The sequence below is a fragment of the Mustela nivalis genome (assembly GCF_964662115.1).
Source record: "Mustela nivalis genome assembly, chromosome: 15".
In the NCBI taxonomy this organism is placed as follows: Eukaryota; Metazoa; Chordata; class Mammalia; order Carnivora; family Mustelidae; genus Mustela; species Mustela nivalis.
This window is the reverse complement of record NC_139034.1, coordinates 32,857,161-32,863,160: the sequence shown is the minus strand read 5'-3', so window position 1 is coordinate 32,863,160 and position 6,000 is coordinate 32,857,161.

Here is a 6,000-nt window from a genome sequence, read left to right as displayed (position 1 = left end):
TATGTTGGTTTCCTAAGTCACATTCATGGGCTCCGCCTTTAACCTCCCTTGTGGCTTAAAATTGCAAAATCTGATAATTGGATTATATCCTCCACAGGGTCTCTTCCAGCTCTGCACTCTGTGGTTCCGTGGCTCATGAGAAATCAGACCTAGGAGACCCCAGAGAGGCCTGGCCTTCCAAAATTTGACAAACTCTCCGGTCAAGGCTGTGTTGCTGGTGCCCTCTTGTGGGCAGATCTGACCCCTACCTACCTAGCTGGGAAATTGCATTATCAGGAAATGACAAAATCAAAATAACACCCAAACGCTTAAATAATAATGATTGACATTGGTTGGAGGGCTTGGATGCTGACCAGCAAACTGCACATATGGCCTCCCACCACCCTTCCAGCCGCCCTAGGCAGTGAGCGGTGCTACTTCCGCCATTTTCGAAGTCACTTTGTCCAAAGTCCTCCCATACCCCCAGCACCAACACAGGCAGCGGGATTCCAAGCTTTCTTCAGAACCCAGCATTATGCTGCCTCATCAGAGGAAAATGTATTTTTTTTTTTTAAGATTTTATTGATTTTTCTGAGAGAGAGAAAGAGAGTGAAAGACAAGAGAGATCACAGAGGGAGAGGAAGAAGCAGACTCACTGCTGAACAAGGAGCCCGGACCCTGAGGTCATGACTCCAGCTACAGGCAGATGCTTAAACTACTGAGCCACCCAGGCGTCCTGAACAATGTCTTTAAATGGTCTTTACAACAGAAAACAACTTTAGGGATCATATAGCCAGCATTTCCCCAAATGGCCCACTGTCTAGAGGCAGTTTCACTGAAGGATACTACGGCTGTGAGTGTATGTTGGTGGGGGTGGAGAGACAGAGTGTTCCAAGATCAAACCAGTTCGACAAATACCCACTTAAAGAAAATTTATGGTGACACATCTCCCTGCATTCATTATGCTAATGTGGAAGAAAGAATGAGATAGAATAATGAGAAGGAAAGTGATAGGATATGGCACATATATTCCCACATATATCCCCCCCCCATTAGTTTCTCGTTCGTTCCTCCACCTCAGAACACTTTGGGCCAGGTAGTTCATTGCTGTGGGAACTTTCCTATGATGTTTAGCAGCATCTCTGGTCTCTACATCTGTAACATCTCCCCTCCCCCACATCGTGACGACCCCAAATGGCTCCAGACATTGCCAAATGTCACGTGAGCAGCAAAAACGCACCTGGTGAATCCCCCAGTTTAGGCGATGCTTTGCAGAGCACTCAAAGGACTAATGTTGCAGGAAACTCACTTCTGGAAACTCCGCTTCCATTCACTAGGCTCACCTGTAGGAGAGGACATGAAGACCCAGGGAGGTGAGGGGACTTGCTCACACCAGGTATATAAATTGAGTGATGCATTTCCATATGGGTTTCAACCCTATCCTGTCACTCTTGGGTGACTCTGACAATGGGGGCTGAAGGTAGGATATGTAGGCAGGCCTCACTCAGCCCAGCAAAGCCCTGTCTTGGTCCCTGCTGCTGTTTCACAGATACTCAAATTCTCTAACCATGCTTTTTCCTCCTTTTGAGGCAGTTCATGGACCTGGGGCACTTAGATGCTCGTCAAAAGAAAGAACAGTTCACGGCTGATCCTGCGGTCAAGGTCATACTGTAATGAATTTCTGTTTTCCAACAAAAGCACCAGGAGGCTAAGTTCAGAGAGAATCCCTTTTTCTTAATGAATTTCCCCCAAGTCCCCTTTGCTTAAGGATTTCCCAACAATAGTAGTATTGGGGACCAAAGTTGACCTCTTGTGTCTCTTTTCCCTGAAGAACCCTTGGAATGGGGACAGATTTCCATTTATTGAGGCAGATGTGAGGTGGAATTAGGATCGGGGTATAAATGATAGGGGGTCAGATGGAGTCTTAGAGACCAAATGCTGTGCTTTCTAGAGTGTTCAAGCAGAGGCCAAATCTTAAGGTCAGAAGGACCCACAGGAGGGGGGAAGTTGGGGTAGGTACAAATTTAGTACCCACCCTGCCTCGGTGTGGGCTTGCTTATGGAATGATCCATAAACAAGCAGGGACATTCTAGAAGCAGGGACACACCCTATTGCCCTTCTCAGTCCACTGCAGCATTGGGTTTCAACCACCTTGACGCTAACCTTGGAACAGACTAAGGAGATAGTCTGGGGACAGTTACTTCTGGCCTAGGGCGATAAGCACTCTGTGCTCTGCAAAGCTGTTCTCACCCACTGAGCGAGCAAGCGCGGACACAGTGTTGACAATGTTAGCCATCACCCCTCCTGCGCTTGCCACAGGGCTGGCACTGCCCTGCAGGCTTTACCCTTATAACTCCTTTCATCTCCCCAACCTCCCATGGAGGCACAGTTACTGTGCCATTTACAGATGAGAAAACTGAAACACAAGAGTTGCACAAGGTCACAGACCCAGTGAGTGTAACAACCAGCTTTGAAATCCAAGTGGTCTGGATCGGGAGGCTCTCAAACTCGGTGCTACCAAGCCCCTCTGCCCCCCATGCCTGACAACGCAGCTCTGAGAGCCCCGCAGTGAAAGGGATACAGACCCTAGGGGCTTGTCAGGAAACTGCCTAGGGCACAGTGTGTGATTTGTAATGACTGGAAAGACAGGAAAAACCAACTCTTCCTTTTAAAAAGGCCTTATGGGAGAAGGACATAGTTAAAGCAGAATCTGATCAACCGTCTTCCTACAGGGTGGTATCTTAGACTGTGATAACGACTGATGAGCTGCTTCTCCCGCCCCGCGGACAGCAGAGTGAGCTGGGAACAGCAGCGTGAGCTGGGGGGGCTGATGGGCGTGCTGCTTTGCTTGAGGAGCCGGAAGGGTGGAACTGAAAGCAATGCTGCCACCTGCTGGACGAATGGATGATTTCCCCCGTCCCTCCTAAACAATTTAACAGTTGGGGAAATAGACAGATTTCAGTCTCAGCCCATCTCCTCCTGGGCTGAGTTGGTGCCTCCTAGTATGCCTTCGGCTCAAGTCATGATCCCAGGGTCCTGAGATCAAGCCCTGTGTTGGCGGGAACCCTGCTTCTCCCTCTCCCACTCCCCCTAATTATTTATGTTCCTGCTCTTGCTATCTCAAATAAATAAATGAAATCTTTAAAAAACAAAAGCAAAAACACACACAAAAAAACCTCAGTCTCTACTACATAAGTGATATGTGATAAATGTTAATTTCCTTCTTTTTACCGGACAGCACAGGCTTTGGGACCGTTGACACAAACAGAGCCATGAGAGTAAAGAATTACTGTTTGCAGTCTTCACCTGCCCCCAGCTCTGAAGCTGGTGCAAGGCTGAGAAAAGGCATCACCGGTTAGCTTAAGTTCACTTAACTGGGGAATCATGAGAAGTGGCCGAGATTGGCTTGTGTCCACCCCCCACCCCCACAAACACACTGCCACGCGAATAAGCCATTTCTTGTTGGCTACTGATAGAGAAGCTGTCCCCCAGAGCCTTCCACCTTGAGTGGTAAGGCAACGTGCTCTTGTCGGACACTTGTGGAATCCGTAAGAAACAGAGTACAGTGGAAAGACTTCAGATCCATAGTCAAGCCTTTTACCAAAGGCATCTTTATGGCAATAGTACGTCCTCAGCAAATGACCTACTGCCTGGCTTCGTTATTTTGTCTTTAACATTGCAGTTTGCTCAAGTGAATGGGACTGAGGATAGGATCAATGTAATATGGGTGGGGAGGTGGCAGAAGGCGACACTCCTCAAATGAGCAACTAGAAGCTTCTCTATCCCTGCCTGGGGTGGTGGCAAAGTTTGTGAGTGGCAAGCTAGAGCGCAGGGGAACTCTGGACCCCGGGGCTAGTGATCTAATGTCTCCATGCATCGCCCCCACCCACCCCGCCCACACCCCGGGTGAAAGAACCTTGCAGACATGACCGGGAGGAACTGGGATCTCAGGCCTGCCACAGGTCTCTGTTGGTTTGACATCAGCCTAACACGGCACAGAGAACGCCTCAGTCATGAGCCTTCTCCGGTCATCTCCAAAAGAGGATGAAATCAAGAATTCCTTTGTCAACATCTTTCATAAGCCCGCTTCTTTAAAACGAACATTGAGGGACGCCTGGGTGGCTCAGTTGGTTAAGCAGCTGCCTTCGGCTCAGGTCATGATCCCAGCATCCTGGGATCGAGTCCCGCATCGGGCTCCTTGCTCGGCAGGGAGCCTGCTTCTCCCTCTGCCTCTGTCTGCCTGTGCTCGCTCTCTCTCTCTGATAAATAAATAAAATCTTAAAAAAAACGAACATTGAAAGATCTCTCTCTTTAGATAAGCAAGTTTCCCAGCTGGTGTGAAAGGAGAAACGGCCCTTTTCACTTCACCAGAAACTAAACTAGGGCTTTCGTGATGGGTGTCACAGCAGGTAGGTTGTAAACACAATTGGGAAATCTCAGCGTAAAACTGAGAAAAGCCGTCTCTTCTGCTTCCTCTGCTTCCGCACTTAGGGACAGCTCTTAGTCAAGAGGACTAAGAATCCAAGAAATTAGCCACAGAGCTTAGGGGAATTCTGCACTTTCCTCCGCACTTTCCAGGCCTCTGCTTGTGCCTCCAGGCTTCTGGGTCCCAGGGCTGCTCTCCCCCCTCATCTTGCTCCCCCACCTTCCCCCTACCTGGGTTCACTGTGCTTAGATCTGGTGCTCTATACACCCCGGGATTGCCTGCCCTGTAGCCCCAGACCACTTACAGTAGATAGTCTGGACTTTGCCCTTGGTCCGGTCTCTTGAAGGTGAACTGTGCTGCCCCCACCAAGACCAGGGAGCGGCAGCCAGTGGGATGGAGCCAGAGGCGGGAAGGGAAAGAGGCCAGGCCTCAGCTAGCCCTGAGTCCTCGAGCTCCAGAGCAGAGCACCAAGGACTCGAAGGTGCTCAATTCAAACCTGTCTTCCTGCGTCCTCATGAAGAGCTATGCATCGTGGTAGGAGGATAAAATAAATCTAGTATAATCTTTACATATTTGTTTTTAATTATTTTTTTTTAAGATTTTATTTATTTATTTGACAGAGAGAGATCACAAGTAGGCAGAGAGGCAGGCAGAGATAGAGGAGGAAGCAGGCTCCCTGCTGAGCAGAGAGCCCGATGCGGGACTCGATCCCAGGACCCTGAGATCATGACCTGAGCCGAAGGCAGCGGCTTAACCCACTGAGCCACCCAGGCGCCCTAATCTTTACATATTTAAGTGTCTGGTATGAGGGCCTGCATTTGCCTTCTGGCATGGGCTCTGCAAAGGTTTGTGGGGCCTTTCCCCTCCTACCTCCTGCCCAGCCGCCTCAGTTCTCAACATATTGCCGGTGGCCACAGGGTCTCCTGTGTCCCTCCACTGCCCCCCCCCCACCCCTGGCTGGGGTTCGGGCAGATGTGTGGGGCCGAGGTGAGCCCGGGCACGGTAAGGCACAGTAAGGTCCTGTCTTTATTTGAAATGTTGATATTTTATTCAACATTAATTTTTTTGACATTAACTTCTAAAAATATTACACAAAACACGATTTCTCTTGAATCTTGAGTTTTCAGGGCCCCCCGAATTCTATGCCTGAGAAGGAGGGCCTCGTGACCCTCCTGCCAGTTCTTCTTCTGCCTTTTCGAGCATCTTTCCTTTCCCGTTTCTTCCATGACAGCCCGGGTTCCGAACCTCATCTGCTCCGCTGGTCAGCCTCCAACTCCGGCTCCCATCCATCCTCAACCCTGACACAGCATTACCTTCCTGTGTAGAGGCTGAGTTGTGAGCCTCTCTCAAAATCCTTCAAAGCTTCCCTGCCTCCTGCAGAGTCCGAAGCCCGCCATATTCACTAGGCTCCGTGTTCACTAGGCTTCACGTTCTGGGTCCTGCTAACCTTTCTGGCTTCCTCCCCAGCCGAACCCCTCAGTTCTGTGCTCGTCTATCACACTGCCTCTGGGCTGCTCCAGTACATAATTTGACACACGTTCTGCTTATCTCCTTCATGGCCTCTGTAATGGATCTTTCTCCACAGCAACAGGGAT